This window comes from Triticum dicoccoides, chromosome 1A (genome assembly GCF_002162155.2).
Source record: "Triticum dicoccoides isolate Atlit2015 ecotype Zavitan chromosome 1A, WEW_v2.0, whole genome shotgun sequence".
In the NCBI taxonomy this organism is placed as follows: Eukaryota; Viridiplantae; Streptophyta; class Magnoliopsida; order Poales; family Poaceae; genus Triticum; species Triticum dicoccoides.
Window position 1 is genome coordinate 503387094 of NC_041380.1, and position 13375 is coordinate 503400468.

The 13375-nt window shown below is 46.4% G+C and overlaps 1 pseudogene; it reads right to left on the reverse strand.

Annotated features, from left to right (window-relative positions):
- Positions 1–10542: 10542 nt before the first annotated feature.
- LOC119309617 lies at positions 10543–11699 on the reverse strand (annotated as a pseudogene).
- Between the last annotated feature and the right edge of the window lie 1676 nt (positions 11700–13375).

Here is a 13375-nt window from a genome sequence, read left to right on the forward strand (position 1 = left end):
CTCCCGAGTGAACGGAGTGGGGAGACGGAGGCGACCGCGCACTGGCTTGCGCAGCCCGATGAAGAATTCACGGGGTTGGTCTCCGACATGGCCCTCCATTGGGGGAGGAGCCGCTGGCGAGGCGCAGCCGGTGCGCCACCCCGTCCTCCACGGTGGCCTCGGCCTCGCCCCCTCCCTCTTCGTCTCATGGCCGGCTCTGCCGCCACGAGCTCTTTGGGAGGGGGGCACGCTGTCGAGCAGAGACCCTCGTCGCTGCCATCGGAGCGCCGGCGCGCCCTCTCGCCATTGCGAAGGGAAGGAAGGAGTCAAGATGGAAGGGGATGAATATTGAAGGATTGAAGGATTGAAGGATGCTATCCCCCTCCCCTTCTTATAAAGGGGCGGGGCCGGGGCTCGACCGTCCCGCTTAACCAATCCAGCCGCCAGGGGCGCAGGGAATCAGGACCGACCCGCTGCTCCAATCAGCGACGACCCGGTTTCCCTCCTCGCCATTAAGGCCCATGCCCTTTGTGTCTGCCGCCTACCCTCCTTGGGGCATGGAGGACACGTGGCGAGCAGGCCAGAATCGAGAAGAAAAGTGAAGCGACTGTTTTCCACACCGTGGTCGTGGGGCGCGGGCACCTTGAAGGCCACGACCCGAGTCCACTTAGTAAATGAGTCATGCCTCTGCGTTTTCCTCTTTTGACGGGGAAGGCGCGAGCCGCCTCTTTACTATCTGCCATGATGTGATGCAAGCAGGCCGCAACCGCCCCACGCACGACCCCCACGTCACGCATTCAACACGAGTCATGGGGAAGCGCAACTGGCGAGGGAGTTACTATGGTAAAACTCTGCCACGCGCACCCACGCACCGTTCTGGGCCTGGCCCAATAATGCTCTGCGCTTATATGTGGCCCAGGCCCGGGGGCTCCTGTCGGTGTACAAAATTAGGGGTCCTTTTTGTACCCCTTTACTTGTGCACGGGCAGTCGCAGCCACACGCCTACAACCATGCTTGGCGGAGCAGAGGAAGTGAAGACACAAGACTACCAGAGCAGCGCCAAGCCGAAGGCTTGAGAAGCAGAGGGACGGGGTGGGCTTTCCCCGACAAGAGCCTTGCCGGGGGAGCTTACGTAGCCCCAGCAAGATTCTTGTCGGGGCGACTTTCCCAACACCAGCAGAGCCGCCACCCTTGAGCCTAAGAGTTCCGACACCATCGGCAACATTGGAACCAAGGCTCAGGAGGCGCCTGCATGGTGGCATGTGGATCTTTGTAAAGACCAAGAACATACAAGACTAGATGAGGACCAGAAGACTGAAATCCCCCGGCAAGATCCTTGCTGGGGACGCTCATGAGACCCCCGGCAAGACACTTGTCGGGGACACCTGCGAGACCCCGGCAAGGCCCTTGTTGGGGCCCCGGCAAGACCCTTGTCGGGGACATCTGCGGGGCCGCAGCCAGGCCCCCACCTGCCAAGAAACCACTGTCATTCCAACACAGTAGTCAACCCGCCAGCGAGGCAGGCACCTGCGTGGCGACGTGCAGCTTCCGGGCCAACTCAGCGAGCACCTGCGTGGTGGCATGCAGATCTTCGTGAAGACTCCGCCACCGCACCAACTCAGCAGTCAGCCAGCCAGCGCGGCGCTGCACACTTAATCATCTTGGACGCACGTCAGTGCGAAGCGAGGTGGCAACGAGCGAGACGAGCTTCCTTGTCGTCCCCGATAAAGTGAGGGGGGACATCGGCAGTGCATTAAATGCATTTGTCCCACGGTACCAGGCGATAGACTTGTATACAGTACAAACTTTCCACCTCCTATGTGCCACTATGGCGACCCCTTTGGCTATAAAAGGAGGCTCGAGGCATACTAGAGAAGGATTCAGACTTTTTGGACCCTGCACGCTTTGTAGCTAGTCCAAGAACACTAGATAAACATAAACCAGCAGGAGTAGGGTATTACGCATCACTTGCGGCCCGAACCTGGAAAAACTCCCCCGTGTTGATCTTCTAAACCCGCTCTTTCCACAGCCCCGTGCCCGCCAACCATAGAAGGGATTCTCTGTGATCCCATAGGTGTCGTTTCCACCGACAGACGGAGGGAGTAGTAGTGAAATTACACCGAATAACTAAATTAAATTGCAGTGACAAAAACACCAACAATCCAAGCAGGGTGAGTGATGTGACAAAATATTATTCTGTAAACTTCCCTCTCCTGTTGCATATAAACATATTAAAAGTTTCCAAGTGGTCGTAATCATTGCTTACATGATGTTGGAAGACGGGAAAGAAAAACTGCTCTTAGACTTGACTTGTAGTTCACTATGCAAAACAAATATATGTGTCGACAGGGGTCTCGGTTCAGTTTCTTAGTTCAGTTTCAATTTCATTTCTTCGTTCAGTTCAGTTTTGAATTTTAGTTCATTTTAATTCTTATTTGTAGTTCAGTCCATTTCCTTGTCTTAGTTCCATTCAATTTCTAATTCTAGTTCAGTCCAATTTCTAAATTTAGCTCAGTCCAAATCTTATTCTAGATCCATTTCAGATCAATTCTTACTTTAGTCTATATATCTTCTTGTGCGGCCATACAATCTGTAGGAGTACTACCTGGTTGAAGATTTTATCAGATGTTTGTCTTACTATTTTGCTGCTGATTCTTGGACACAGTATACTTTCTTTTATGTTTCATCAAATAGAGCACGTCAAATCTAACTCAATACACAATAGTGTCAATTTTGTGATGCATATTCTTTCCGTTGAGGAACTGTAGGAGTTTCTGCCAAGGAATAGGAAAATAGGTTTACTTCGAGTGGGTTTTACAATTAGAACCGTTCGGATTTCACTTGAACTTATAGCATCATTGTTTATATTGTATTTTTTTAGCATTCTTGCAACCCTATTAACAACATCTTTTTGTGCAGTGTTTGTTGGTTTCTCTTTCATTTACAGACATCTTGTGCTTGCTGGGTGCAGAATCAAGAAGCCCAATCATCATCGGGGATGAAAAAAGGAGAGAAGCACTGGAAGAGGTACTAGTGGAAGAGGAAGAAGTAATATGAAAAATGAGATAAATGTGAGAATAGCAAGTAGTAAAGCATGAGAGGGATTCAGATTTTTGTCTTCACATTCTTGTTGTACACGTACCTTTGGTCTATTGATGCACCGTAATGGATCTAGGAAGTATGAATGGTTAATACCTCAATGGTGCACTATGCATCTATGGCAGGTTTTTATGCATTTTTAAATGGTTGTGGAGCAATTTAATGGTGCGATATGTACTGAAGTATACATTGTTTATATGTTCTTGTACATCGGCTCATCAAGGTTGTACCATACTGTAATCTGGAGCAGTCTGGGAAAAAGTATTTATATCCGTTCAAACTCGAGGATACGACAAGTTCAGAGAAAACAATAGTTCGCAGTTGAGAAGTAGGGGATGATCATTCATATGTCTAAAAATAATTGAGCTTATATACAAAAAGTATTTACATCTGTTCAAACTTAGGGGTACCACAAGTTCACAGAAAAAAAGTTGTAAGCAAATCATTAACAAAAAAAGTAGAGTAAAGTTTGAACTGTGAAAAATACATCATTAGAAACAAACACAACGCTCGGTTCAAAAACTCTGTTTTCGAGACTCGAAAAAGCTCAAACAAAAAGAAACCCCATGGAATTTCAAATGGTAAAAGTTCAAGTCGTAAAATGAGAGAAGTCCAAAACATCGTTGCAAACAATATTTTCTTTCTGAAAAAAATGTCATTCAGTTCAACTATATAAATCATGCAGGTTCGGGGACGATGATACCGTAGATCGTTGAAAAGTTACGAGGAAAATCGTACGAAAATAACAGAGTAAAGTTCAGTCTATGAAAACCCGCTCAGTACAAACCCAAAAGATGGAGATCGGTTCGAGTCCTCCATTTTCAGAAGAATTCAAAATTAATCTATGAAAAATAGCTCAGTACGATCGCACACATATACATCAGTAGGAGTACTCTGTTTTTTCGGAGAGAAAAAACAGCACAATGGATCTTACCGTATTCAAAATTACTTTTAAACGGTTGCAAATTTGAGAAAACGTTCAACATGACTGACTTTCGTATTTTTGATAGCTTTCCAACGGTATATTATTTACCCCATTTCAACAAATTTAAACGTGTATAAAATCAAATTTGACTGTATTCGGATTCGAGTTTAAACCGTAAGAAATTAGAAAAACATTTCTATACGAAAAAGTTACACATTTTTCATAGCTTTCCAACGACATATCATTTGCGTCAATCCGACAAATTGTTTGCAAAAAAACACGAAAATACTTTGGAGTATTGCATCGCTGCCTGGTGCCGCAAGGCATCCCACCGGCCGCTCCGGCGAGGGCCAAATAGTGAAGTGGAAAATGGTGGTTGCGTAATCTCGCTGGCAGAAGAAAGGAGCGAGCGGTTCGCCTTGATAGTAGGGATAAGGCAGCAGCGTGGTGGGCCACGAGGACGCGTGGCACGCGGGCGAGACGTATTTCCTGTAGAAATCATCCGGTAGGTTTTAAACATTTTCCTTCTCAATTCAAATCTTTCGTAAGACAGGGCATAAAACGAAAGCCAGCGTATTGTCTATTTTTTTTCGAGAGCACGCAAATCGCGTACCTTAATTTCATAGAAGGAGAGCAACAAGTTTACAAGATAGGCCAAAGAGGAGCAATCGCCCCTCCTTGGTTACACCCGGACACACCCAACACCACTAAAGTCTACTCTCTCACAAAGCGTGACAACCCTCCTACCCCTAGACCTGCCTCCCTCCACTCGCGGAGATCTCTTAGAATCACTTCCACCAGCTCGGTCGGGGCTAACTGTTGAACCATTCTATTGAACACACGCGTGTTGCGTTGTTTCCATAAGGCCCAAGCCACCACTGTCACCAACGAGTCGAAACCTCTCTTGTGCTCTTTCCGGAACCCTCTCCTAGCCTCCAACCACCAGTGCAATAGCTCATCCTCGCTGGTCGGTCGCACCACGCCCAAGTTGAGCTCATGCAAGCATCCGTGCCACACTTCCCTAGCATAAACACATTGGATCAATATGTGTTCAACGTTGTCTTCGTCCTGCAAGCATGTGAAGCAGTTTGAAGGGCGGTCCTGCAGCCCATGCCTAGCTCTCCGATCCGAAGTCCAAATGTGGTGCTGTATAGCCAGCCATATGAATATTTTGCACTTGAGGGGCGCCCAGTTCTTCCAGATGCATGCAGCATACGCCACCCGCTCAATCCCCTAGCACAGCCGATAATACGTCGATCTCGCAGTATACATCCCCGACGGGTCCGCCGGCCAAGAGAAATGGTCTACCCTGGTTGCCTCCCTGGGCACTGTACTTATAGCCAGATTGAGGTGCACTAGTTGCATGTGCCCCATGAATGAGAGGTCATCGTCCATATCCTGCAGCCATCTGCTATTCTCCAACGCGTCTCTCACCGTGCGCCGATTCCTGGTACGGGTGTCAACCATGCAATGCAGTAAAGGTGCAATATCTCGTACCGCAAATCCATGGATCCATCTATCCCTCCAGAACAGAACCTTACTGCCATCTCCCACATCAATCTTAACAAGGCTATCAAAAACCTCTCTGGCATCTGTGTCCTCCATCATGGTCAGCCCCTGCCATGGCCTCGTGGGATCCGTCCTCTTAAGCCATTCCCATCTTACTCTCAACGCAAGACCTTGCAAGCTCAAATCTCTGACACCCAACCCACCCAAATATGTGGGCCTGCAAATCGTACTCCAGGCCACCAAGCACTGGCCACCATTTACCTTATCCTTGCCCGCCCAAAAGAACGCTCTCATCCATTGGTTGATCTCTTCCAACACCCACATAGGAGCTTCCGCAATCATGAAATGGTGGATGGGTTTAGCTGCAATCACAGACTTGGCCAACACTACCCGGCCCGGCCTCTGAATAAGCCCCCGTTGCCACGCCGGGGCTGCCTTCTTCGCTTGATCTAACATGGGCTGCCACTCCGCCCTAGTCATTTGGCGGATCGCCAGCTGAAGCCCTAGGTATTTGCAAGGGAAAATCCCCACCTCACACTGCAGGATATCCTCCACACTCCTCCTGTCCTGGTCATCTCCTTGAATCAAAACCGCCAAGGATTTTTGATAGTTGATCTTCAATCCCGACGCCTCCCCAAACACCCACAGTGCTTCCTTCACAAACCTCAGATCCATCACCGTGGGCTTAACGAATAGCGCCACATCGTCAGCGTAGATAGAGACGCTTTGTTCCACCGAGATCCCAGTGAATTTACTCAACACTCCCATACTCGCAGCCTTGGACATGATCTTGGACAGCACGTCCATCGCTATGACAAACAGCAACGGAGACACCGGGTCCCCTTGCCTTAATCCCTTAACATGATCAAAGCTTCTTCCCGGACACCCATTCACCAAAACCTTCGTGTTAGCTGTCTTGAGAAGTATTTCGAGTCTGGGATTCTCAAACACCTGAAGCTAAAATATATTCAGAGAAAAACAGCTGAACAGTCGCAAGTTGAATATATTTACAAAAGCTACACCACCAGGACCAAAGAAGTGGCCCCGCAAAAAAGACCAAAAAGTGGGGCCGGCTGCATAGAGGGACCGACGGCTGGGCCTACAACACAACCTTTCCACTAACCTAGGCCGAGGACATCAACACAGGCCGTTGCAGCTCATCCACGTTCATGGGAGTTGGGAGATCATGGCTTGGTGGATCACCAGCGGGCCGGTCCTGAGATTCTCAGGGCCCGGGGCGAAACTAAAACTCGGGACCTTTAACATAACATCAATAGTTACTAATACCGATAATTTGTCTCAAAAAAAACTAATACCGATAATTTTTTAATGCATTCAAAATGAATATTTATATCAGATAACGTCTACGTATTACCTTCAAATTTTCTTCTAATTATCGATGCAAAGTATATTTTGAGGGGGGTTAATGCCAATTTCAAACATTAATTTATTTTCAAATTACCAATATTACTCTTGAAAATTCTGTAAATAGCTTATCTCCGTGATTTTATAACACTTAGTGGCAAAGCTAGAAACAGAGCAGGACTAACTTAATGCATGCAAAAAGTTCTCCAATTGGAACAAAAAATGTTATAGTAGAAATTATATATTTGACACTAATATACTAATTATATAGTCTCCTGGAGAACCAAAAATAGACAAGGTTGAAGGTATGAAGGCAAATTCATAAATAAATAGCATAACCAGATCTAGCTAAGTTCTCTCAATGTTTTTAGGTGATTTGAATATGCAAGTATTATAACCGTTAAAGCACGGCAAAATGATGCTCTCTTCATTCTTAAGCGCACGGCCGAGACCGTGTCGCTTCGTACTGCCGAGACCGTGTGTAGAGATGTGTGTGTGTGCGCACGCGCGCGCACACACAAAAATGAAGCAAAAAATAAGAACATAAAACAGAAAGAAAGAAAAAGACAGTTTATGGCTCCTGCGTTGCTGGGCCGGCCCGTCATGGGCTGGCCTACGAGGTGTGACGCCCCTGTTTTTTTTAATTGTCTTTTCTATTCTTATTTCTGTTTTAGTTTTTTCTTCTTTAAATTAATTTGGGAATTCCAAATTATAAAAAAATTCCAGTTATAAAAAAATGTTATAGAAATTATAAAATGTGAGTGAATTCAAAAAATCTTCAGGAAATCATAAAATTTTCGCTGTTTCAAAAAACGTTGGTGATTTTATGAAACTGTTCGCAAATTATAAAAAATCACAATCTGGAAAAACATGTGGCGGAGTGAAATCATGTTCATTATTTTGAAAACAAATTGATTGTGTATTCAAAACATATTTTAGAATCTGGAAAAAATGTCCATGAAATTTTAGAAAATATTCAAAAATCAAATGTTTTTTGCAAAATTCAAAATTTATCCGCCAATTAAAAAACCATCAATTCAAAAAATGTTAGCTGACTCAGAAAATATTCATGAATTCAAAAACTATTGATGTATTTCAATAATTGTTTGTCTAAACAAAACAAGTGTTCGTGATTTTTTAAAGATGTCCTAATTTAAAAAAGATGTTTGTCGATTCAAAAAACTGTTCGCCGATTCAGAAGTATTTTATGTCTAGGATTTGATTAGTTTTTGGGAAGTCTTTATATGTGTAGGCATTGGGAGTAGTATGTGGTCGATGAGATTTATTTTTAAAGATTTAAAATATTCCCTTGAGCAAGACAATGGCAAAGTGTGTCGTCCAGTGTCAAGTCATTGCCTATGGATTTACCACGTCGAATGCATTGCAATCACGTGGACATTGTGTCCATCATCAACAAGAGTGAGAAGAAAGATATGTGGCAACATGATGAGCCACCATGTTAAAACAGAGGACACTCATATGTCTGAATATTGAGTCATACTTATTTGGTTAGCATGTATTTTTTGTTTCTCCCGTTGCAACACACGGGCACGTTTGCTAGTAATGCTAAAGGGACAATAGATAGTTTTTTAGCATATATATTATACATAGGTTAATAATCTTCAACCCTGATCTCTACATCACAAGATATATGTGACAACCACAGATAGACATGAAACTAACTCCGTCAGAAGATAAAAGGGGCAACACAAAAGCATCTTCAGTTTTTCAGCCCCCAAGTCCTTGCTGAATGCATTGAACACTTTATCCGCCGTTCCTGCCAAAGTTCTGCTGACAGTCCAACATCCCAGGTATCGTCGAGTAGCATACCTGTATTGGTGATAAAAATGTGATTACAAGCTGCCCCAAAGTTATGAATATGAAATAAAAACAGAATTTCTAGAGAGGAAACTCAAGAACATACAATGATTTAAGATTACGTGCTAAAAGTCTTACCACACAAGCCATCCGGGTCACAAAGAAAGCGACGGCAGGAAATACCAAAAGCAACACAAATGCATATCAACTCAAACCTGGCCAAAGGGCATCCGACTGACATGTTACCTAATAAAAAAAATCTTGTTTTCACAACATATGGTTTGAAATTGTGTGGGCTTCTATATTAAAATGCCCCTGTACTCCTTCACAGTACATTCTTTGTAACTACGAAGTACAAGTCGCCAAAGACTATTGAGGAGCTATGTGTTTCCTCATTAGGAAACTCTATCAGATTTATGGAACAATATCGAAGTTAAGTTTCAAGCACTATGAAATACTGTGTATTTTTTTTCGAGAGAGAGTGCTGCAATTTATTAATTAGTATACATCAGTACATAGAGTTTGCCTGATACACTCTGGAGTAGAATAGTACACAGCTTTTGAACTGACAAACTCACAGGACCTAGCTAGTATATGAGCAACAGCATTCAACGACCGCTTGACATGGCAGAAGGAAACTGAAGAAAAACAAGCAACCAAACGCTTAATATCTGACACCACTACACCCACTTCAGACCTGTCCATGGATGAAGAGTTCATTCTTTGTACTAAGGAGAGGCGGTCTGAAGCGAAAATGACAGAGGTCAGCCTCTCGTCACGGGCGAGAATCACGGCATGACGGAGCGCCCAGCTTTCAACAAGTTCTGGCTGTACCATCCCTTCAAGTGGCTCAGTGCAAGCGACCAAGCATTCGCCTTTGTGGTTCCGAATCAGGATGCCAATTCCCAGTTTGTGCAGGTTTGAGAAGATAGTTGTGTCGACGTTAATAAGGACTGATCCGGGTGGCGGTGGAGACCATCTAACCGATGAACTTGATGGTGTCTCACGACTGTGTCCCGCAACAGTCTTAAAAAGATGCAGCAGCACCAAATCAATATAAGCATGGATCTTTGAGGCAACATGGTGTGGATGGATATTATACTTTCACCATTTCTTACCGCATTCCTTGCTTCCCAAATATGCCATACGGTGATTGCCTCAAAGATCCATGCTTATATTGATCTGGTGTTGCTGCATCTTTTTAAGACTGTTGCGGACTGTGTTTGTTCAGTGCTGCACAACTGGGCACAAATGACTCGCGTATGGTACCTTCTGCTTGGTGCCAAGCCCGGGTGCAAACAGGACGTAGTATGTTTGATCTGTTGATAGCATCTTCTGGGACAATGAGCACAACGGCTGCTTAATGCTGCATGTTCAACTTCCTGGGGTAGAGTCATGCAAAACTGAACCATTTATATTCCATAGACCATACTTCTATTGATCAGCTTCAATGGTAAGAAACTACAGAGTCATGCAAAACTGAACCATTCATATTCTATCCTTCTATTGATCGGCTTCAATGGTGCTGCTTCTAAGAAACTACATGCATTATCATGGTCTGTCCAACAATGGCTTATTGAACAGAATTGAAAGCTTAAGAATAAAGCATATGGTTAAAATTCTAGATCTCAAAAGAAATCTAAACCAACTCAAAACAATCAATCTAAAAAGAACTTTTTTTTTGTCCCACGAGGATAATTCACCAGATGGAGGCGAAGGATAAGGGTGCGAGCGTAAGTTGGGGCCAGTAAAAACAAGTCAACAAGCTACATAACAAAAGCACAAGCAGAAACAGCAATTGACAGATACAGTAGAAAATAGGACAATACACAAGCGAGCCGCTGGTCTTTGATCTAAGAGAAGTCACTTGCCATAGATGAAGTACGTACAAATCATCATCATTCACAGCGGTATGACAAGGTCATGGCCGAAGACGTAACGCTCCGACTTGTGCTTGACCATCCGGAGCTGAGCCCACCCAGCCTTTAACAATTTGACGCCCTCGAGAACAGCAAAAGTCTCTGTTTTCTCAAGGGCATCGCCATACACATCCTCAATGCTCTCCTCTGGGCAGGTATGAAAAAACCTGGCAACGAAGACATGACCGGAGCCAAGCGGCACAATGCTGGCGTCTGTCAGGGTCCAATCTTCTGGCCTGTTCATGTCCGCCCACACGTCGTGCAGCACGGGCGGCCTCAGCTCGCACGAGGCAGTGAGGTCTGCTGTGCAGAGCTGCAGATCGTCGGGCGTGAAGCCAAGCCAGAGGTTGTGCTCAGGGATGTACTCGGCGCGACCTCGGAACGGCAGTGCCCAGTTGCCTAGTTTGCTCCACGCGCCGCTCGCGATGTCATACGAGTATGTGCCGGCGCCAGACGTGGATATCCAGATCTGTGAATCGTCAACCACGGCGTAGGCACCGATTTCAAAGCGGCTGGATCGATCCACCCCGTTGTCGTCGTCGGCAAAGAGAGGCGGTGGCTGGAGGGAATACCAGCACCAGTCTTCGGCGCGGCTACCAGGCAGGCGGGTGTGGAGGAGAGCCTGGAAGCAGCCCTGGCCGGGCAGCTGGCCAGGGTTGCCGCTCATGACGTATAGGCTGTCGCCCACGGCAACGGAGATGGGGTCGCTAATGGGCCCGCGCATCTTGGGCATCCCAGTGCGGAGCAAGCGCGAGTCGTGGTTGTACAAGAAGCTCCTGCCGATTTGGTCCACGGCGAGGAGATTTTCCCGGTCAAGGCCGAAAGCCATGAAATTCATCCACGCCCATTCGCCCTTCCTGCAGGGCCAGTCGATGAACTGCTCGAACCGCTGGCCGTGACCGGGCTGGGTGAAATAAGCTTGCCGGGTTCAAGCAGTGGAGGCTGAAGTGTCTGGGGCCGCCGTTGCAGCTCCTGGCCAACAGATTCACAAACCGGCTGCCCATGGCGATGGCGGGTGGACTTCCTGATAATCAGAGGAAAGAACAAGGAACTCGTTGGATGTTTGTGATGATGATTCTCGTTTCTTCTCTTGGTAATATCAAAGATCCATGTACAAGACACGGAGATTATCATCAGAGATTGGCGGAGTACCTGAGGAGTGGGGTTGGGATTCAACTGAACCAGAAAATTTCTGGACTGTTCCTGGAGACTATCGGCTAAGTGGGCCAAATCGGCGATGTCCTATTTTCTTTTCCGTTTTTCCTTTTCTTTTCCCTTTCTTTTTTTCCTTTCTTCTTTATACTTGTCTACTTGTTTCAAAAGACCATTGTACATTTTTCATGTACATCGGAAGCATTTTTTTATGCACATTGAACATTGGCGGCTGCTACAAATCAGCCGATTGATTTGTTACGAATTTAAGTCGCCCCGGAGCCGTCCGATCTGACACTCCCAGCCGCGGGATCAGACAACACCACGACACAGTCATGGCAGCAGCTCCATGGCGGCACCGACAGCCCCCGGTGGCGCTCCATTGCACCTCCGACAACCCCGCCGCGGCGCTTCATTGCAACTTCAACGATCCCTGTGGCGCTCCACTGCAGCGCCGGCCGTGGCGCTTCATTCCAACTCCGGCGATCTCCGCGGCGCTCCACTGCAGCGCTGACCGTGGCGCTTCCTTGCAACTCCGGCGATCCCCGCGGCGCTTCATTGCAACTCCGGCGATCCCCGCGGTGCTTCACTGCAGCACCGGACGTGCTCCATTGCAGCGCCGACTAAGCTTCAACGGCCCCATGGCGCTTCATTGAAACTCCGGCGAGCTTCGTTGCAGCTCCGGCGGCCCCATGCTGCTTCATCGCAACGCCGGCGAGCCCGCTCTACTTCACCTGTTGCACGCAGCTCCCGCCGGCTATGACAGCAGCTTCCGCCCAGCCTAGCCTATGGCAGCACGAGGTGAGCGGTGACAGCGATTTGCAGAGCGGTGCAGCGACACTAGGCGACGACAGTTTGTAGCAGCGGTGCAGCAACGCGCGGTGGTGGCGGCGCTGGTCTACGGCGACGGGCGATGGCGCTGGTGTGTGGGGCGGTGTGGAGAAGAAAGAAGAAAAGGAAGAAAGAACGAGCGGCTCGGCGCATCGGGAGGAAGAGATAAGGGAGGAAGAGAGATAAGCGGCGCGTGGGCCCAGCGGACGCGTGGCGCGCTGAAGACGGCTTACGAAGCGTGTTCATCATCCGACTGATTTCAATGCTTTTCCTTGAACATTTGTCAAATACATGATTAATATGTTTTCGAATACATGTTTTCAATAAGTGTTAATAAAAATCAAATACACATCATAACATTTTCTGAATGATATGAATTTTTTTTACACTACACAAATATAATATTTACATCATATAAAAAAAATGTCACGAACAGTTTTTTGAAACATGATTTTTAGTGTAGCATACATTTTAAGTGGTGCTATTTTTTTTAAAAATTATACAAACATCTTTTACATTGTATATACATTTTAAAAGATATCATGTACATTCTTTTGACACGCGTGAAAATTATTTTAAGATAATGTATGCTTTTCGTTCATCAACTCTTCGTGGAGTCTAGTTTTCGTCCCTTAACTACTATACCAAACAACTTGCACCCTCAACAATTGAAACCGGACAAGTTTCATGCCTCCTCTCGGTTTTGACCGATTGGTGTTGACTCGCCCTAATTTTGAACGCTTCATGCTGACATGGCGAAAAAGGCCCCCAAATTGAC